At 41.8% G+C, this 22,534-nt stretch overlaps 1 long non-coding RNA gene across 2 annotated transcripts; it reads right to left on the bottom strand.

Moving 5' to 3' along the window:
• Positions 1-3,961: 3,961 nt before the first annotated feature.
• Positions 3,962-19,365, bottom strand: LOC114611498. 2 transcript variants are annotated; one of them, XR_003709839.1, is made up of 5 exons: positions 18,360-19,365; positions 17,507-17,663; positions 14,534-14,763; positions 6,383-6,435; positions 3,962-4,195 (listed from the first exon to the last, which is right to left on the bottom strand). It is a non-coding gene; the product is annotated as an uncharacterized LOC114611498 (long non-coding RNA). The 2 variants fall into 2 exon arrangements; XR_003709840.1 differs by lacking the exon at positions 14,534-14,763.
• Between the last annotated feature and the right edge of the window lie 3,169 nt (positions 19,366-22,534).

Here is a 22,534-nt window from a genome sequence, read left to right as displayed (position 1 = left end):
GATCTTTTTTAGGCTCCACCTGCAACATACAGGAAAGAAAACACTTACGAGACTCAGATTGTGCTAAACTCTGTTTGTACAACTCTTTGGTTCACCTCTTGCAGGACATAGTTACACCAAAGATTGTAGAGCTAATCTAGTCTCTTACTAACCTACTGACTCTTACTGACTAATGGAGAATCAGGTGAAATGCTTTGTATTAGTATATTATGTGGTACTGACACTGAATACCTCAAGATGTCTACTTTGTGACAAAAACTAGCATTTTTCCCGCATTTGCTGACTAAATACCACATCAGGCAACCCTATGTGTTGGCTTCTACTGAAGGTAACCGAGTCATATCACAATACGGTGAAGCTAACATCTATTAGAAAGGGGTTATAGTAACCCCTTTTATGAAGCACTCCAATAATCTGCATGCATCCTCATGTCTGAAATTCTTGGCACCTGAACATGCCATGATGGGACATATCATGCTTCTCCCACATCCATCTTTGGGGAACATAGTCAAATTCAACCTAAACCACAGGCTTGAGAAGACATAAAAGGAGAGGACATTTAAGTCTACATGGATGAGATGTCTGTCACCTTCTGAGTGAAATTTATATACTGGTATCTAAAGCAGAACACTCTTGTCCAGAAGACAACCTGCCCCAACTCAAGGTCACTAACTGACATGGCAAGTGTGAGTGTTCTATTAAATCACCAATCTGACATGATTCCATTTCCTTCCCTTCCTAAATAAACTATTTAATGCTCATGATATACCTAATAGACTTTCCTTTTTCAAATGGGATAGCCATAAAAACAAGAGGGAATCATTCAAGTAACTTTTCTCTTACCTAAAGGAAAAAAGCTTCTTACCTTCATCGAGGACTTTGGGGACCCTTGGTCAACACTTGAGGAAGGTGTGGAAATTGGGTGCTGAGGTAGAACTAGAGGGAAAGAAAGTAACTGTCAGCTCATGGCACTACTTATTTACACAAGCATCTTTGACATGGATAAAAGTGTCCCGAGTCAGTATTTGTGATTAGAGTTAGCCTACCACTGGGCTGTCTTTCCTGATGGTAAGCATAGGCAAAGATTAGGAAAATAAAAAGCTTTTTTTCTTTCTTTTTTCTTTTGCTTTCTAGAGAATGGGAATATAAAGCAACAAAAGAGTCTAGGTTTCCATACATAACTACTAAATGCAGGTTTTAAAAACTTTATGCATGTATTCAGTTTGGGAGAAAGCACATCAGAGGGCAACTGTTAGTAGCTAGTTTCCCCTTTCCATTATGTGGGGGTCTGGGGTTAGAAGCAGAATATCAGGTCCAACGACAAGCACTTATACTATCAAGACATCTAACTCTCCCCATGAAAATAACTGTCATGATTAAAACACATATGACTATCGATCCCTGTAAGCGTTTTGAAGCCCAGAAGAACTGAAAAATCTCTTCATCATATCTCACAAGCATATTTCAACCTCCATCAGTTGATACACTCTCAGCTGCATTCATCAGAAAGAACATAGACTTTTAACTTTTTAACACATACATTTCAGTCTAAGGTACATTCTGTAACCTCACTGTTCCATTCATCCTTTGACAGTCAATAATTTACTGTCTCCTGGAAAACAATATGAAGTACCCTGTGCCTTGTTCCTCCTTCTGGTCTTACTTTACTGTCCTATGCACTTTTGTACTCATGTGTGTTGTGGCATCCAGAATAAAAAGAGAAGTGATGGGTAAGGGTGAGTATCTGGATCCTGCTGGCCATTCAAGTTCTTTAACTCAGCTCTAGGTAAGAGTTGCTCCAAGGGTAGTGCAGCCTCTAAAAATCGGATAGATATTCTGAGTACTTACATATGTCACTATCCCAGGGTGTGTGGGTCCCAAGGTCTCTGCACTTTTGAGGGTCACATTTGTATTCCCATCAGATAGCAATTAAAGATCTCCCCATTGTAGTTGGCTTTAGGCCAGGTGTGAGGAAGAAGGTCCCAACCCTAAGTATCTGTGAGCTGACTAGAAGTGCTGGTACTTCATTATAATGACTAGGATGAAATGTGACACTGATGTAGCAGCATCTATCCTGGGACAAAGTGACCATGGACTCTATGTCAGAAAGTAGATAATGCCTAGGACTTCTACAGACTTTGGACTTCCTGACACGTACACTGGAAACCTACAATCTTGGTTTATTTAACTTTTCACAAATATGAAAGTCTCTACATTTGGGCTTTGGCCAATTCATCAAGATAGCTGTAGTTCTCTGAAAGAGTGTCAGGATAAATAAACCACATAGCACTTGAAAACAGCAGAAAGAGTTAATACACCTTTTCAGAACCATGTTTCTACATGTACAGAAGTACGATTACCTCTGCATACTATTCTTTTTGTTCACCATATATGAACACTTTATACCCATTGATTACTGTAAATAGTTACTGACTCTCTAGCTAGTTCACCAGCCTGTAATCCACCTGATTCTCTACTATGTTTCTTGAAATAGTTATCACTTATTCAGGACAAAATAATCACTATATTGGATGATACCCAACACCAAAGAGATGTGGGTCACACTATTAGATATTTGTGGTATCTACAATTCAGGGTAAACCATAAATTATTTCAATTGTTCAATATGGAGTGTGTACACACTATAAAATTTCACACATATGGAAAAGATCTACACTTTAGTGAATAAAGTATACCTGGTAAGAAAATGACAGGGAATGTTTGTTAAAAATGAAAGTAGGCACACATTATAGTGTGAGATTTATCATGATTTATCCCCACTACTGTGAGGACATTCCAATTTTCTGAGATTAATAATTTCAACACAGAGAACCTAAGTTATTTCCTCTTATGTTTATGAAACAGTATTACAGTATTTATATATAGGGATGTCTGTGAAGCACAGTCTTGAGGGAGGAAATGCAAACATACATAGGCACATGTATACATACAAACACACACATTAAATGCTAAAGTCAAAATACTTCATATAATATGTAATAAAACATAATTCTAGCCGGGCACTGGTGGCGCATGCCTTTAATCCCAGCACTTGGCAGGCAGAGGCAGGTGGATTTCTGAGTTCGAGGCCAGCCTGATCTACAGAGTTCCAGGACAGCCAAGGATACACAGAGAAACCCTGTCTCGAAAAAGAAAACAACAACAACAAAAAAGAAACAAAAAAGTATAATTCTAATAATACAGCAGTTATAAGTATTTAAACAAGATATTTTGAGAAATATTAAGCAGTCTAGTTGAAGAAAAAGCACCAAATGGATAGTAATATCATACCTCGGGTGTCACAACAGTTCCCCATTACGCAAATTCCATACTACTATCGCTCTGTATATACATGTGTACTCTGGACAAACTCTCAAAGCATACTGGCAATCAGCACTCAGGCCTGAGTATAACTAAATACAGGTCAGCCATAAGTCACACAACTTGCATAGTGAGCTCATAAGCCATACCTGGATGTCCAACATCTGCTACTTAGGCAAGTCTGTTCATAAAAGTTCAGGAGTACAGTGTGGGTTGCTGAAAATGCCAGTGTTCTGTATCTAAGAATTACCAGCTACAAAGTTAATATCTGTCTTATCTGTTTATATTATTCTGAAGAACCCTGTCTAAATGCCTTCTTCATTGAGCTCTTGCTGTCTCTTGCTCTCTCCCTCTCTCTTTTTTGTTTGTTTAACCTATTGGGCTATCCAATAGTATTATATATATAATTATATGTGTATGTATATATGTGTGTGCATATATATATATATATATATATATATATATATATATATATATATACAAAACTATTATATGCTTTTTAATATAATTAATTTTTACTAAATATGTTACAGTCAATTCATCATTGCTACTTCACAAAAGAATCAATTGATTTTCATTTCCAATTCAGTGAGTCTTGCTCAAAAGTCCTGTGTAAACAAGATATCTTCAGTTACCCTTCAGTGTTTGTGTGTAGCCAGGTGTGGTGGCACATGCCTGTAATCCCAACTCTCAGGAGCTGGAGGCAAGAAGATCAAAGTTGCAATCTTGTACAGGTCTTGTGTAGGCCATCAGAGCTGCTGTGACCTCATGAATGCAAGCCATGCCGCTCCTGGAAGACTGCCGTACAACACTCCCTTCTTTCTTCTGCTTCTCACATTATTTCCATCCCCTTCATTCATGGCGTTGCTCAAGCCTTGGGAAGAATGATATAGATGCCTGATTTAGGGCTCAGAATTCAACAGTCATTTATTTTCTTCACTCTGACCAAGTAAGAGTCCACATTAATCACTGTCCAGAATAGAAAGAATTTTCATTGACCAAAACAGAAAGCAGTAGTGAGAGCATCGAATTCCCTCGAGCTGGAGTTGCAGACAGTTCAAACCCATGTTCTGTCCTCTGGAGGAGCAACTAGTACTCTTAACCACTGAGACGCCTCTCTGGTTTTTGCCCTGGTTTCTTCAACAACCCATTCATTATCCAACAGTGTGTCCAGTCGTCACAAGTTTTTACATGTTCTATATTTCCTATGGCTACTTATTTGTAATTTTATTCTATTGTGGTCAGAGAGAATACAAGAAATATATTTTACTTTTCCTATATAAGTTAAGACTTTCCTTATGTCCTCTTATACAATCTATATTTAAAAAAAAATCTCCATTGGCTGTTGAAAAGAATTCTAATGTATTTGTGTGGGATGTTCTGTAGATGTCTGTTAAGTCCTTTTGATTTACAATGCCATTTAACCTCAGATCTCTCTTTCTTTCTCTCTCTCTCTCTCTCTCTCTCTCTCTCTCTCTCTCTCTCTCTCTCCCTCTATCCCTCTCTCTCTCTCGCCACTGTGATCTGTCACTGGGTGAGAATGGGGTGTTGTAGTCATCTATTATTGTTCTGGGCTCAATCTGTGACTTTTTTTATTGGATATTTTATTTACATTTCATATGTTGTCCCCTTACCCCATCCCCCACCCATCCAGGAACCCCCTATCCCCTCACCCCTCCTCCTGCTTCTCTGCAGATGTACCCCTACCTACCCCCCCACTCCCACCTCCCCACCCTAAAATTCCCACCCCCTGGGGTGTCCAGCCTTCATGAGGCCAAGGATCTCTTCTCTCACCTATGCCCAGCAGGACCCTCCGCTCTTACATATACAGCTGAAGCCATGGGTCCCTCCCTAAGTGCTCCCAGGCTGGTTGTTTAGACCCTGGGAGCTGTGGTTGGTTGGTATTGTTGCTCTCCTCTTGGGGCCACAAACCCTTTCAGCTCCAATGGTATTCACTCTAACTCCTCCATTGGGAACCCCATGATCAGTTCAATGTCTAGTTGTGAGCATCTGCCTCTGAATATGTCAGACTCTTGCAGACCTCTGAGGAGACATCCATATCAGGCTCTTATCAGCATGCACTTCCTGACTTCCACATCAGCATCTACCTTTGGTGACTGCACATGGAATAGATACTCAGGTGGAGTGGTCTTCAGACAGCCCCTCCTTCAGTTTCTGTCCCTCACTTTGTCTCCATATTTGCTCCCTTGATTATTTTGTTGCTCCTTCTAAGAAGGACCGAAGCACCCTCACTTGTTCTTCCTTCTTCACGAGGTTCATGTGGCCTTTGAGTTGAATCTTGGGCAGATGGATAAGGGTAGCTGCCACAATGGCCTTCCTTCCCTCCCCTGAGGCTTTATAGGCAGCTAATGCTTGTATGGTCCATGCTCTTATAAATAACTCCTCTCCTTATAAATTTAACTGCTCATGTAAGAAAGCTTAGTTTAACTCATGGGTTACACACACAGATTCACACATGCACATGCACACACACATGCACACACACCATGAAAGTAGCAGGGTAAGAGGAAAAGGATCAACAAAGGATGGAAGAGGGACGAAACAAATTAACTGGGAGTATGAACAAAATGCATTAAACAACATGTATGGAAATCATCATTATATATGATTGATACTTGCTAATAAAAAAATTTAATTATTAACTAATTTTTAAAAAGTAGATCAAAGTTCAGTGTTGTCCTTGCTACATAGGAAGTAGGAACAATGTGAAACCCTGCTTTAAAGAGAAATAATGCCCATATTGGTGGCATGTACAATCACTTCCTAGGCAGAGAGGGACAGGTGCCAGCCTGAGGTACCATAGCGAATCCCTGTTTCAAAGAAATATTTTTTAGGCAATAAAGGGATGCTATGACCAAAGGACTTGAGAATATCTACAGTGCAATAAACTAGTCTCTAGCTCAGCAAATACATAAAAAATACACACCAATTCCACTTCCCTACCACCTATATCCACAGTAATCAAAGTAGTCAACGTCTGCTTCACGTCGAAGGTAGAGAAGGACAACTGCTTAATGAAGAGCGGACTAGCAAAGCTCACCGATGCACGCTGCATAATCTCTTACAGCTGTACACATCCCTCCAGGATGTACCCTGGAACGGCAAAAGATATAAATATGATGTACAATGATCAAGACCACAGTCCTTCTATAACACATGTTAAACCTAAGAAGAGCACAGAAATATAATACAATATCTAGTAATCGAAATCTCAGAATTGATTACTCATATGCTAAGTATTAATTACAGATCTCTGTGTTCTGGTTAATATTATCAACTTCATAGGATTTTGAATAACCATGAACATGAGCTTCTGGGCAGCTCTGTGAGGATCATCTAGATCAGACTAACTGACAAGATAATAAAATACTGATCTGACATATACACACAAAACAAAAACAAAACCAAAATATTTATGGCGGGATGTGAAAAGATCTCTAAGACGATTAGATTGGAGGGGGAGTAAGAAGCAGAGGTGGCCACATACAGACAAGGATCAGTATACCAGCATAGAGCACACGTGTGTTGCTGTCCACATGAACAGTCTATGTTTTTACATTGTGAAACTGAATTATATTGCTTCTTCAACGTGTTTGTTTGTTTGTTTGTTTGTTTGTTTGTTTGAGACAGGGTCTCCTATAGCCCAGCTGGTTACAAAGAGCTTAGATCACAGGCATGTGCCAATATGCCAACATGGGTATCCTTCCCAGGCACCTGGGGCCAAGCAACCATGGAGAGAGTTTTCTGAGACCAGGAACAAAGTGAGTCCTTCCCGCCTCTTTGATAATTCTAACAGGTATTTGGTCACAGTAACAGAGCTGACTCATCTTCCAGGCTGGTGGCAAATGCAGTTAACCTGAACATAGCAGAGAAAAGAGAAATATTCCTTCTGATTAATCTCACCAAGAGCAGTCATGTTCTCAAAAGCCTTTAAACAGAAAACAAAATCCTTAAAACTCAAAATGAACTCTACAAGATCTCCCGAATGAACTAAGGTATTCATTCATGCTGCGCAACCCTGACACCTAGTGGTGAAAGTAGGATGTACACACTGATGGAACCAGCACTGTGGTATATAGAAGAATCTGACACTAAGTCCCTGTGATCTTATCCTAAAGGTTCATTGCTAAGGCCGCTTTTCATTTTCATTTATATATACATATATATAAATGTATACACATATATATTTATATATATGTATATAGACATATATACATATGCTTATATATATGTTCATATATACATATTATATATATGCATTATATATTATATTGTATAAATATATGAATAATAAAAATATATATTATCATATATATGTACATTTATCTAAGTGGTGGAGCTTGTCATTAATTCCAGCGTTCTATATGCAGAGGATATGCTCAAGTTCAAGAACAGACTGGATTACAAAGCAAGTTCCAGGGCTACATAGTGAAACCCTATCTCTAAATTAATAAATGATTTTTTTAAAAAATAAAAATAAACCACATTAACAATGTTCCATGCACAGAACTGTTTTAATAATTAAACAAAAGAAGTATTAATGCCTGATATCTAAGTGTTTAATAAATATTAGGTCTTGATAGTCCTTATTGCTCAAGACACCATGAACTTCAGTCGCTCCTGAACTGGAATTGACCTGAAAGCTCCCAACCTGAGGACTAATTTTCAAGGTACAAGAAGGTGCCATGCCAGCTTCCAAAGGGGAAAGAAATATATATATATATACATATACATATATATGTATATATATATGAAATATATATATATATATAAAACCTTTAACTTGTACCCCTTTTTTCTCTTATTTCTATATGCTGGAATGGCATATGAATGACATAACACCTAGCTTTCTATCAGGTGTTTTTAAATAACTCAAAGGCCTCCCAGAAAGAGTGCCTAATAAACTATGGAACTTTCAGATAAAGTACAGTGAGGGAGTTGGAAAAGTGTAAGCTCCACACCATGGACAGCAGAACATCTCACATAGAGTGGCTAAATGAATATATTTCAGAGAGGAAGGAAGGACAAAAGAGAAAGGGAGGGGACTGGTTCTGTGTACTCTTTAAGATAAACATTGCTAAATGGAAAGCATACAGAATCTAGCCCATTATGCTGTCTAAAGATTAGCATGGCACAACTCTTTGTTCTGCATGTGACCTCTGGAAAGCCACGTAAGAACTGAGAGTGCGATTGCTTGAAGGAAGGAACATGGGAACCCAAGCATAGGAATGTAGCTCTAGCATACTAAGCAACATTCATATTAAGAATGTCATCGTGACATTTCTGACTGTGAGGAAAGAAAGGTCCCAAGCCATCTTGGGTGGAAAGCATAACTTGGTGAACCATATCTGAACCATATCTTTTTAGCATATAAAAAGTAAAGGCGTGAGGATTCGGAATTCAAGATTACCTGGGTTTCTTGAGACTCTCTCAACAAAACCAAAGACAGGAAAGGAGACATTCTGGCAGAAGAGGGGTGTCCTAGTTTTGTTTCTAGTACTGGGAAAAAACACTGGCCAAAGTGTAGCCAGTATAGACTTTTGGTCACTTTGTGGGTTCTCTTTTTCCCCACCCTTCCAATCCGCTTACACTAGACAGGAGAGAAAAAGGATACAAGGGAAAGGGGGCACGGCTATCTTTAGACTACTTCCTGCTGATTCGGGGCATCAAGTTCCTTGTGGCAAGTTAGACCTTCACCATCAAAATATCTAATTTCTTTCTAGCTTCTTCTTTGCATATAACTACAGAACAAACAGCAACCTACCAACAACACACACAGCCTTTGGCACTTATATATCCTCTGAAAAGTCCCAGAATTCCAAACACCCCACACTCGAACAAACTATCAGCAGCTGGCAAAACCACACCCTGCTAGAGCATGAAGCAAATCATAGTCAGCTGCTGTGGACAATCTAAAGCAGCCCCATATCCCAGACCTGGATATGTTTTGTTTAAAACAAAAACAAATTCCCATAATATTTCTGTGCTTTTTGTGTCTCATTACACCAAAGAAACACGAGAAGAAAGAGTTTATTTGACTTATGTATCCTGGGTCACGATCCATTGAGGGAAGCTAAGGCAGTAACTCCTCCAGAGCAGGATCTAGAAGCAAGAACTGAGCCCATGGAGGGATGCTGCTTACTCATAGGTTCATCGTGGCTTGCTCAGCCTACCTTCTTATATCACCCATGACTGCCTTCCCACAGGTGGCACTGCCCCAGTGACCCTTCCACCTCAACCATTAATCAACAAACTACAGACTTGCTTACAGGCTACGACAATGGGGACATTTTCTCAATTGCGGTTCCTCTTTCTGGAGGAACTCTAGCTTTTGTTAAATTTACAAATAAGCAACAAGGCCAGGAAGCAAATATACAAAAATCAAAAACCAAGACGACCAATGATTGTTCAGTTTAAATTAAGTTAATTTATATCTCAGACTTATATTCAGCCAAACCTGCAAACTAGCATGGAGGTAAAAAAAAAAAATCAGACATCTAAGGGCTCTGTATATTATGTAGTGTTGTGTGATAATTTCCCCTAACACCTAGCATTTTATTTTTTTATTTTTTGAAATTTTGTTTTGTTTTAGTCATAGGATCTTTTAAAAGTCATATTGTCTTGTAATGCATGCATATATGTGTAATGGCTGGTTGTCAACTTGACTATATTTAGAATCAACTACAATCCAGAATTGGAGGGCTCATCTGTGATCCAGATCTAGAGGCTAAAAGACACAAGTTTCTGACCTGAATCTTGGCATGCAGATATTGAGGCATAGCGGCCATAAAAAGTTTAGGCCCAGACAAGGTAGTACACGCCTTTAATCCCAGAAGGCTGAGGTAAGGACATCTCTGAGTTCAAGGCCAGCCTGGGACAAAGCAAGTTCCAGACTGGGGCACCTTTAATCTGGGCCACACCTGCTGGAGGTCTACATAAGGACATTGGAAGAAGGAAGATTCACTCTTCTTTGACTGCTTGCACTTACTTGCCAGCACATCTTTGGAACCTACTTCTACAGAAGACCAGCTGAAACAACTAGCCTCGTGGGACTGAGCAACTACTAAATTCTTAGACTTCTCATTCACAGCTGCCCATTGTTGGATTAGTTGGACTATAGACTGTAAGTCATCACAATCAATTGCCTCAAAATAGTGAAATACTCCAAAAGTTCTGTGACTGTAGTGATCACTGACTAATACAATGTTTTTAATCAAATCCACCCCTCATTTCTTCCCCTCCAATTTCTCCCCATCACATAGCTGTAGCATCTTACACTGTAACCCTCGATGGCTTTGGAATTCATTAACCTCACTCCATGAGTCTCTGTGGTTGCAGATACAGTTCAATTCCTAGAACACTTATCTAATACAAACAAGGTCCTGCTATGTTATTGCATGACTATTATTCCAGCACTCCAGAAGTAGAAGCAGGAATATCAGGAGTTCCAGACCATTCTCTACTACACAGCAAAGAGGGGGTGGTGGGTATTTCATAAGGGGGTCCTAGACATCCTATATCATAGTTTCAGGTCAGTAGGAAATATCAATTTAAAATTTAATGAAAGTATAAGTAGGATATTTAGATATATAGTAGCATATGTCAGCTAAAGACCTAGAAGATTTGAACCGAGGGCTAATAGAAATTTAACTTCTAACAGTCTAGCAGTAAAATAGAGCCGGAAGAGCAGGTCAGCTAGCTCTGAGGTTTTGTGTTCCAGAACCCTGGCTGACTACAAGATAGATGGTAGATGATATGGTTGAATAAGGTTGAGTCCTTATGAACAGGATGTTTTCCCCCTGCTGTGACCATTTCTTGAACCCTGTTACACCTGTCATATGCTGAATTGTATAGACTGAATAATGAGTTGGGACTTTCCATTGTATTGTCTGCTGGAGTTCTCCAGCGACCCACCTCCCTTTATGGTATGTGGTTTTCTCCTTTAAATATCCTATACTCCCCTCACTAGGGGTCAAGCTCCTCTGTCCCTGTGAGGGTAATGGGACTTGGCCTCAGTGCGCTGATTGAAATATACCTCTTGCTGATTGCAACAATATTGGTGTCTCATGAGTCATTTGGGGGGCCGTGATCTCTCATGGCTTGAGTTGGGGATCTCACCTCCCCAAGAGGCCTTTCATTTTGGTGCATTAATCAGGAAATTGTGACCACCCTAGACTTCGAGAACCCACTTAGAGGTAGGATTTCACTTACTTTGTTCTGTCTTTGTGGGCCCGTCTGCTTATCTGATTACTTGGTTTCTGAAAAGTGCACTTTCAGTTTACAGCCGTTTGTTTCTGGAGGAAGCGAAGGGAGTGACTGGCAGACGTGCTGTGGCCCTGGGAGGCATCCCAGGAGATGGTTAGGGACCCCAGGGACACCTGGGTGACTCCCATCTAGAGGCTTAGGAGGATACAGTGGTCCTGGTAGAGCTAAGGACCTCTGTAAATTCCCAGCCGTCTGTTTTTCTAGAGTGGTGTTGACACTTGTGATAGAGACTATTAATCTCTTTATATATTTGTTTTGTCTGTGTTTGGTGTTACTCATGGTAGGGACAACAGACTGTGTACTGTGTATATGAGGTTTCTGTGCTCATGACAGGAGTGGGAACTGGACAAGCCACGGAGAACATTTTGCGACCCTGAGATAGGGTCAGAGACCCTGGACTGCCACCTGGGGTGGCATCTGTTGAAGCTTTTGTGGCTATGTGTCCGTGTCTAATTCTGTGTTGTTCGTTGCCGGTAATGTTATAAATCTGTTAAATTAGGTCAAGCTTAGGCTGGCCACATAGTCTGGTTATTAGATTTTTCCACTGACAGTTTTTTATGTCTTGATTGTATAACCTGGTTTCTGCACCTGTGACAGGTGTGAAAACTGTCTGTATCATATGGTTTATACACCGCCCGTGACAGGGGTGAACTGACTGTGTTGTTCTTCTCTGTTTTCTTGGTGAACTGTCTGTGTGTTGGTTGTCGGACTTTGACTGATGTTATTTTAGACTAAATCTACTGTGTTAAACATCTTGAGTTAAAAAGAGGTAACATGGCCACCAGCAGAGAAAAATAGAGCCACTGGTACAAGAGATCTGCTGCAGAACAGAGAGGCAGGTCCTTTGACAAGTGGGCACTGCAGCCCGGGCAGCCCACCCACCACACATAGAGTGTTCTCCAGGAGACACTGCACAGGGTGTGGGGGGCACCCTCACCTTGCCAGCATTTGGTGAGCAACTCCCCTAGTGCAGGCCCCAGCCCCAGCCACAGCCCCAGTTCCGCCCCCTGCTCCCCAGGATACAGAGCAGGGAGGGATTGGCCTTTTACCTCTGAACTAACCATCCCCCTTTTTTTCTGAGAATACAGCCAGCCTAACAGGCCTGATAGGGTCTTTGATATTTCCCCACCAGCCCACCTGGGATGATTTCCAGCAACTTTTACAGGTTCTTTTCACTACAGGAGAACAAGAGAGGATCCTGTTAGAAGCCCCTGAAAATGGAACTCAGATAGAGAGAGACTGACAGTCTACCACCAGGCTCTAGTAGCAGGTCTCTAAAGGACAGCCATAAGTCCCAATTTGGCCAAGGTGAGAAGAGTACTAAAAGGGAGACAGGTGAGATCATAAACAAGACAGAGATAAGACAAGATTTAGATAGAGGGACGAAGCTGAGCAGAAAAAAAGAGAGTAAAAGAAAAGAGATACAGCAACACCTACTGGACAAAGACTATGAAGAGACAAGTGTCCCATTCCTTCCTGGTTATTCCTAAATGCCCTTTGCCTTTGTTAGAAAGAGACTTATGGACAATGTTAAAGACACAGATTAAGTTTGCTCAGATAGGACCAAAGGTAACCTGGGAGCCCCCACCTTTATGATACTGACCTTGAACCTAGAAGAAGAATACAGGCTTCATGAGCCACAGAAGCAATAGGAAGCCTGAGATATTGTTGAATGGCTAACAGAATTTCCAAAAACTTAAGACTAAAACTAGAAATATGGAGGTAACAGAAAGAGTTCCCCCCACACACATCGTGGTGAGACTGAAAGCCATGGCTTCCATGGTATTATTTGTCAAAGATGTTCACGTGACACACTATCAGAGTCTGTTGCTGACTGAAAGGGTAACCTTTGCCACCACCACTCCCCCAGCCATCCTAAATCCTGTCACCTTGCTGCCTGAGACTGATGACTCCTTTCCCATCCACTGCTGTGTTGACATCCTGACAGAAGAAACAGGTACCCGAGGTGACCGGAAAGACCAGCCCTGGCCAGGAAGTCCGAACTGGTACACAGATGACAGCAACTTTGTGGTTGAAGATAATCTGATGGCAGGAGCTACGGTGATAGATGGAGAACAAGTAATCTAGGTGAACAGCCTGCCAGAAAGAACTTCCGCTCAAAGGACAGAACTTATTACTCTGATAGACAAAGGAGACTGCTGACATCTAGAGGCTAAGACATCAAAAAAAAAAGAGAGTGGCCATTGTCCACTGCCCTGGATACCAAAAAATTAGATGGCAGATTTAATTGCCAAAAGAGCTGTCCAAGAAACAATGATTCTGACAGCCAAGGGTTCCAGAGACTATTTTGACACTTGAGATACCAGTTTCAGGTACACTGCTGATGATTATCAAATGATAAACAAATTAGACTTTCATTCTGAGACCCCTTATGGGGTAGTCGAATCCAAAGACGATAAATTAATCCTCCCATAAGAAGAAGATAAGAACCTACACTATCTGGATCATCTGGGATCCAATGTGATAAGATCCTCTGAACTGTCTGACTTAGCGGTTTAGTTTCTATAGACACCTTTTCAAGATGGGTCAAAGCCTTCCCCACTAAAAATGAGATTGCCAACATGGTGGCCAGGAAGATTATGAAAGAAATTTTTCCCAGGTTTAGAATACCCAAGGTAATTGGGTCTGACGATAGACCGGCCTTTGTTGCCCAGGGGAGTCAGAGATTGGCCTCACAGCTGGAAATTAATTAGAAATTACATTGTGCTTACAGACCCTAGAGCTCAGGACAGGTAGAGAAGATAAATAGAACCATTAAAGAGACCTTAACCAAATTAACATTGGAGACTAGTGATAATGACTGGACAGCCCTCCTTCCTTATGCCTTGTTCCTCGTTTGGAACACTCCAGGGTGATTTAAGCTTACATCCTTTGAGATTCTGTGTGGGAGACCACTGCCACTTACTGAGACAGGCGGAGTATACAATCCTGACGCTGTTCTTTCTAAATCCTTGTTCATCCACATGAAATCACTTGAGGTGGTCCGGGGTGAGGTCTGGGAACACCTGAAGGGGGCCTACGAGACCGCAGACCAGAGGGTGCCACACCAGTTTCAAGTGAGAAGATGCTGTCCTGGTCAGGCGTCACCGAACTGGTAACCTTGAGATGTGTTGGAAAAGACCATACCTGGTGCTCCTAAAAAGTAGAAGGCATTTCTACTTAGATTCACACCTCCCTCATGAAGAGAGCTCCTGAGCCATCTGAAGATAAATGGGAACTGAAAAAGATTGCTGATCCTCTTAAGCTGTCCCTACGCCACAGGCACCCTTCAGGTGATAGATAACAATCCCCATGCCCCCCCCCCCGAAACTGACCTGACAGGTCTTATCACAGACTAGACATGTAGTTTAGAGTATCCAAGAGATACAGCCCCCATACACCTGGTGGCTTGCTCTGGAACCTGACTTTTGCCAGCTGGCTGCCAGTCTTGAACACTGAGATATTCTCTGACTGACCTACACTCAACCTGAACAACTAGGACCCAAGAACGCCTATAGAGATTCTATGCAGATTCCCTAGATAGAGCAGCCAAGATGCTCCTACCTTGGAGTACATGCCGAGATTGCTGACACCCCCTTTTTATATGTGTCCCCGAGATAAAAGAGATTTGAACAAAGTAAGAACATGTGGGGGGCTACAGTCATTTTACTATAAAGAATAGAGATGTGAAACAGGGGGTACAGTATACTAGATACACCCTGGCCCTACTTGAGACTATATCTTTGTAAGAAAAAAGGGCCACTCTGATGATATGACTAACCTCCCTACAGAGATGTAAAAAATCCAGATGGTGTAATCCACTCAACATCACTTTTACAAAGAAAGAAAAAGAATACTGAGGTTGGGTGAAGGAAAGACAGTGGGGCCTGAAATTTTATGTGACTGGACCAGACCCTGAGATAGTATTTACCATTAGGCTCAAAATAAAGAGCCTCCCAGCTCAGTCAATAGGCCCTAATAAAGTGTTACCTGAACAGTGCCTCCTGGCCCCTGTCCCACCTCTGCCCGAGAAAGATCCTAATACTACAAAAGCTTCTGTACCTGGTAGCTTGCCGGAGCCGGGAAACACTCCTCCGTTGCCCCAACCATCAACAGGACAGAGGTTGTTTAACTTAATCCAGGGGGCTTTTACTGTACTTAATGGATCCAATCCTAATATGACAGACTCTTATTGGCTTTGCCTCGCCTCAAGACCCCCTTATTATGAAAATATTACAACACCTGGAACATTCAATAATACCACTAGCCATGATGCTTGTACCTGAGACAGTAAGAAAAAACTGACACTTACTGAGGTCTCGGGAAGAGGAACCTATATAAAAAACTCACTGGCTACTTATAAACATCTATGTAATGAGACTCTTAAGAGCCTAAGAACCTCTGGTAGTAGATATTTAGTGCCTGAGATAGATAAATAGTGGACTTGTAGTTCAAGATTAACCCCTTACGTGTCAACTTCTGCCTTTAATGATGCCAAAGACTATTGTGTACTTATACAGCTGGTCCCCCGGGTCTATTTTCACTCAGCTAATACCACTGAAGATGACTTTGATGTACTCCTGAGGCGTTTTCAGAGAGAGCCTATCTCCTTGACTTTGGCTGTTATCCTAGAACTAGAGGTAGCAGCAGGCATGGGGACAGAAACTGCTGCCCTAGTACAGACCCCTCAGTACTTCTATCAATTGAGACCAACTATAAATGAAGACCTGAAGACACTAAAACGGTCCATATTTAAGCTTGAGGAGTCCTTAATTTCCCTATCAAAGGTAATCTTAGAAAATAGAAAGAGATTAGATTTGCTGTTTTTAAAAGACGAAGGGCTTTGTGCCACCCTCAGAGAAGAATGCTGCTTTTATGTTGAGGGGTAACTAGAGACTCCATAAGTAAATTGAGAGAGAGGCTAGATAAGAGACAGGGAGACAGAGAAACTCAACAGAGATGGTTTGAAAGCTGGTTTAAAAAGTCACCATAGATGACTACTCTGATATCTTCCATTATGAGACCTCTTTTGATTTTGTTCCTACTTCTAACTATAGGTCCATTTATTTTAAGTAGATTAGTCACCTTTGTTAGAGAAAAAAATAAGTGCTGTTCGGATTTTGATGCTATGCCAACAATACTATACAGGGTCAAGAAAATCTAAGATATGAAGATACTGAAAATTAGTTCTAAGATTAGAACTTTGTACACAGAGAAAATGGGAAAATGAAGGGTTAATAGAAATTTCACTTCTAACAGTCTAGCAGTAAAATAGAGCCAGGAGAGCAGGTCAGCTAGCTCTGAGGCTTTGTGTTCCAGAACCCTGGCTAACTACAAGATAGATGGTAGATGATATGGTTGAATAAGGTTGGGTCCTTATGAACAGGATGTTCCCCCCTGCTGTGACCATTTCTTGAACCCTGTTACACCTGTCATATGCTGAATTGTATAGACTGAATAATGAGTTGGGACTTTCCATTGTATTGTCTGCTGGAGTTCTCCAGCGACCCACCTCCCTTTCTGGTATGTGGTTTTCTCCTTTAAATATCCTATACTCCCCTCACTAGGGGTCAAGCTCCTCTGTCCCTGTGTGGGTAATGGGACTTGGCCTCAGTGCGCTGATTGAAATATACCTCTTGCTGATTGCAACAAGATTGGTGTCTCATGAGTCATTTGGGTGGCTCTAATCTCTTGTGGCTTGAGTTGGGGTCTTGCCTCCCAAGGGGGCCTTTCAGAACATGTCTTGAGAAAGGGAATCTTGGGTAGGAAAAGCAGTAAAAGGACAGACTGATGGTTTTCTTCTACTTTATGGAACTATTTGATTTTATTAGTTGAGATATATATATATATATATATATATATATATATATATGTGATTAAGTTATTTAAAAAGACTTACTTTTATTCCATATGCACAAGTGTCTTGCTTGCATGTGTGTGTCAATGTTTCACATAAGGGCAGTGACTGAGAAAGGCAGACCAGACTTCAGATTCCCTGGCACTGGAGTTATAGGTGGTTCTGTTGGACTCTAAGATCCAAGCCAGGGGACATGCTCCTGCAGAAACACACATGAAAAGGGGATTTTCTGCAAAAACTTGAGGTTTAATGATAATAATAACCAGTGTACTGGAGTTCCCTCACAAACAGGCAAGAAGAACCCCGAGCTAAAGCTGAGAGCAGTTTTTATACAGTTTAAGTGGTGGTCTAGATAAACAGTGATTAGGCACAATATGATTGGCAGAACAGTGTGACTCTCGGACTTGTTGGGGTCCATCCCCCCTTTTCGTCAGGCAATCTCTTGCCCAGTGCCCTTTTTTATTGCAATAAGCACACTGATCCTTATCTAAAGGCCTCTTTGAATTGCCCGGTACTCTCACCTTGCTCTCAAATTTCCCTAACTACTGTGGCCAAAATTCTAGTCAAGTTCTTTTCCTGTCTTTTTTCCTTCTTCAGTTCCCTAGATTCCTCCTCTTTCTGGATGCTCTCTTCTTTTTTCCTCCTCAGTCTCTCTGCTATAGAATACCCTTTCATCTACCTGCACCAAATCTTTCAAAGACTTGTCCTGTAATCTATCTAACTTCTGCAGCTTTTTCTTAATATCACTGGCCGATTGACCAATAAAGGCTACTGTCACTGTTGCTTTATGCTCATCAGACGTAGTGTCATAGGACATGAACTAGCAGAAAGTCAACATCAGCCGTTCTAAGAAGGCTGAAGGTGATTTAGTAGGTCCTTGGAACGTTTCTCTTACCTTAGTCAAACTAGTGGAGCGCCGTGCAGCCTTGCTGGAGACCTGCCATTAGAGTCTGGAGGTAGACCTTCGGATGGTCCCTACCGTCAGGCGTGCTGAAGTCCAAATTGGGTCTGGTCTGCGGGAACCCAGCATCTATCTCAATGGCGAGTTTAAAAGCAGTGGGGGAGGGGCCTGCCATGCCATGCAGAGGCTGTTCTGCCACGTGGTACCTGGGTGTTCCAGCAGAGTGGTCCTCTGTATTCACCGTTTCCTTTAAAAAAAAAAAAAAAAAAGCCGGTAAATCCTAAATGTAGAAAAGGAGAGGAAAGGCCAACTTTGAAGAAAAAGTTAGAGGAAGAAACATAGAGGCTTGGTAGGAGAGTCAGAGTCAGAAGGAGTGAGATTTTGAATCATGGAAAAGAGACCAGTGGAGGATGGCTTGGAGCTGGAAGCTTTTGGGAGCAGTTTTTCCAGGCCCAGCTTAGAGTTCTCAGCCAAGAGAAAGAAAACTGTCTCAAAACAAAAAGGAAAATATTTCACTCAAGTGGAGAAGTCCTACAGTGAGAGTCTTAGGAACACAGGGGCGATGGTAGGAAGCATGGTCCCAGACCCACTACTTCAAGCAAGCTTGCTGGACTGTAGCTGGCTGCAAATGACCAAGGAGGAGGGGAAGAAGCCTATGCTAGCAGGCAACAACTCGAAAGACTGACCCCTGGAAGAGATACACTAGAAAAAGAGAGAAAGACTGAATTTGGCACTCCTGAGAGCTCAAAATGAAAGGGGAATCTCTCACCCAAGGAAAAAGAGTCTTAGAACGAGTGTCTCGACAGGTGCTGTGGCCTAAAAGACAGCAGTTAGCTGAGAAGGACTCCTCTCTGTGGAGCTGGGGGATGAGCAAAGTGGAGGCTAGGGAGTCGCCACCATCTTGGCCTTGCTAGTGGTCAAGAGTAAAAGAGAGAGGGGTAGAGACTATCTGTCCCATGATAGGTAACACAGTAGATTCAGTCCAAAATAATATCAATCAAAGTCCAAGAACACAAAGAACAACAACCAACACACAGAGAGTTCGCCAAGAAAATAGAGAAAAACAGACAGCTCACCCCTGTCATGGTTTCATAAACCAAGTTATACAGACAATTAAGACATAAAAAAAAACTGCAGGTGGAAGAATCCAGTAACCAGGTGACTTGGCCAGCTTATACTGGACCAAATCTAACAGATTCTAAAAGGAGCAGGGTCCTCACGACCCCCTCCAACACCACAAGCAATGAACAACACAAGCAAAATACACAAACAAAATCAGACAGGGACATCCGACATGAGACTGCCACAAGAGAGCAACAGACAATGCCCCAGACAGCAATGGCTGCGAAATCCATACAAACTCTGGAACATCCTCCAAAGTCTTGTGGCCTTCAGCATTGGGTACATCTACCCCCCTCACCTCACTCCCATTACAACAAATTCCATCTTGGAACTTGGGACCTGACCCTATCCCAGGGTCACAAACAGACTGTTCTCCATGGCTTGCCCAGTTCTTGCCCCTGCCACAGGCACAGAAACCAGGCTATCCACTTCACAAACACAAAACAGAAAGCACACAAACCTGCCCGAGCGGATCTCTGATCCCTGAGCCACAGAGCCTGAGAGAGCACGAATCTCAGTGGAACCTCAAAATGTTGGACTCTAAGATCCAAAACAGGGGGCATGCTCCCACAGAAACACACACGGACAGGGGATTTGCTGCACTAAACCAGCCAGTACACTTGTTTTCAAAATTCCAGAACTGCATGTGCCTGTGACTTTGTGACTGCATGATTGTGTTTGTATGTGTGCGTGAGTGTGTGTGTGTGTGTGTGTGTGTGTACTCGCTCATGTGCAGAATCTTGAGTGTTGTAGCAGGGAGCCAACCCCAAGGATCCATTGGCCTACAAGTTCACATCACCATACCCAGCTTTTCACATGGGTTTTCAGGATCCAGTTCAGGTCCTCAAGCTTATATAGCAAATGTTTTACCAACTGAGCTTTTTTTTGCATCCCAGTTGCTGCCTGCCTCCCTTCCTCTCTCCCTCCCTCCTTCTCTCCCTCCCTCCCTCCCTCCCTCCCTTCCTCCCTCCCTCCCTCCCTCCCTGCCTTTCTCTCTTCCTCTTTCTTTCTCTTCCAAGCTAACTCACAATGTAGTTGAGGATGACCTTGAATTCTTGATTCTCCTGGCTGGGATTATAGGAATGAGCCACCATCACTGGTTTATGCCATTGTTCTGTTGCTGTGATCAGAAGCCAGTGAAGACAGTAAATCTTATAAAACAAAGCATTTAACTGGACACTTGCTTACAGTTTCAGAACCTTAGTCCATTATCAGCATGGCAGGCAGCATGGTGACACAGCCTGGTGGATGTTCAGACTAGAACCTGAACTCAGGTCCTCAGCAACAGCAGCCAGTGCTTTTAACTGCTGAGCCATCTCACCAGCCCCACATTGTACTTTTTAAATAACATATTTGATTCATTGGGTTTTTTTCTTCCCACTGCTGTTTGTTCTTATTTGCATATACTACAGAATTTTAGCATTTTATTGTATTTAAATTTAAAGAAAACTCATCTTAGAAAATTGAAATTATTCAACCAGTGGAAGAAAGCTCCCAGCTAACAATTTTTTTTAAAGAAACTACATTTTATTTTTAACACTGTCTAAAAATATCACTAGGCTTTAAAAATATTTTCCCCTTTTTCCCCAAATGGTGCCAGCTGTGCAATTTTGCTTCCAGCCAGAATATTGCTTTCAACTTCCACTGAGTGATTTTTTTCCTGCATTAATCAGGCTATTTTGGATGACATTTGCCATAGCCTGAGAGAAATACTGAGACATGATTATGTATGAACAGACATAAAATTACTACACACGATTATATACGTGATCAACAAATTGAAATCATTTTGGATTTTTTTTTCTTAAAGTTTTTATTTAAAATCTCTTTCAATTTTGTATTCTATTCTATGGTCTTTAAGAGAAAAGGGGAGGGGGTTATCCCTCTTGTCCTGTATGATATTTGTAGCCACTGCCCTAAATACCAATTGTCTCCCTGAGAAGAACAGCGTGAGGACAGCTGAATGGAAGAAAAACCCAACACTGCCTCAGAGCTGACCACCCATTGAGAATCTCTAGGATTCCCCCTCTGTATGTGGGAGTGACTTCTCTAGCAGTGAGCCATCTGCTTCTTACCAGCTTCCATTCAAGTGCTCATTGTTTCAGCTGATTGACTTGTTCTACCCTCAGTCTCCTTACCTCATCTCTCACCATCCCTCTCATTCAGAGACAGCTAGCCACACAGATCAACTCCTCCTGGCCCCTCCTCTCCAGGCTCCCTCCCAGAAGCTGGCCTAAGTACCCTAGACACCATCCCTTCCACATACCCAGTATCCTGAAAGCTAGGAAGGAAGGGAAAGGAGGGAAGGTCAGAAGCACTCAAGGTTCATTTGAATTAAAAAAAAAAAAAAAGACAGGCAGAATGAACTGATCATTAAACAAGGCCTGAGAATTTCAAACTCTAACCCCAGCAGCATAGCCTCTGAAATTTGATGGCTTACATGGCTGTTTTCTATTGCTCAGTGCAGCATTTGGATATTACACTTGACTTTTATTTGGGTTAGTGGTTTTTGTTTGAGTTCTGACTTACTGAGGCTTGATTAAAACAGGCTGTTAGGGAGTCCTGCTCAACTATGTCTGGGAATGCATTGACCTACACTCAAGCATTTGGAGTCTCTGAAATATGCTCCCTCCTACTCTCTTCCCACTCACCCTCTTTTGTGTCTCTGTCTTTCTCTTTCTCTCCTCACAGCTACTCTGTCTCACTTGGTAGAGAGTTTATTTAAAAAAAAAAATTCTATACGACTGTGGTGGTTTGAATGAGAATGGCCCTCATTGGTTCATATGTTTGAATGCTTGGACCCCAGCTGGTGAAACTGTTTGAGAAGGATTAGGTAGTATGGTCTTCTTGGAGTAGGTGTGACCCTGCTGGAGGAGATGTGTCACTGTGGGTAGGCTTTGAGGTTTCAAAAGCCCATACCAGGCAGGCAGGCAGGCAGGAAGGCAGGCAGTCTGTCTCTCCAACTTTCTCTCTCCCTCTTCTCCTACCCCTCCGCCTCTATCTATCTATCTATCTATCTATCTATCTATCTATCTATCTATCTATCT

This window comes from Grammomys surdaster, unplaced genomic scaffold (assembly GCF_004785775.1).
Source record: "Grammomys surdaster isolate TR1022 unplaced genomic scaffold, NIH_TR_1.0 126113, whole genome shotgun sequence".
In the NCBI taxonomy this organism is placed as follows: domain Eukaryota; kingdom Metazoa; phylum Chordata; class Mammalia; order Rodentia; family Muridae; genus Grammomys; species Grammomys surdaster.
This window is presented reverse-complemented; position numbering and strand designations above follow the sequence as displayed.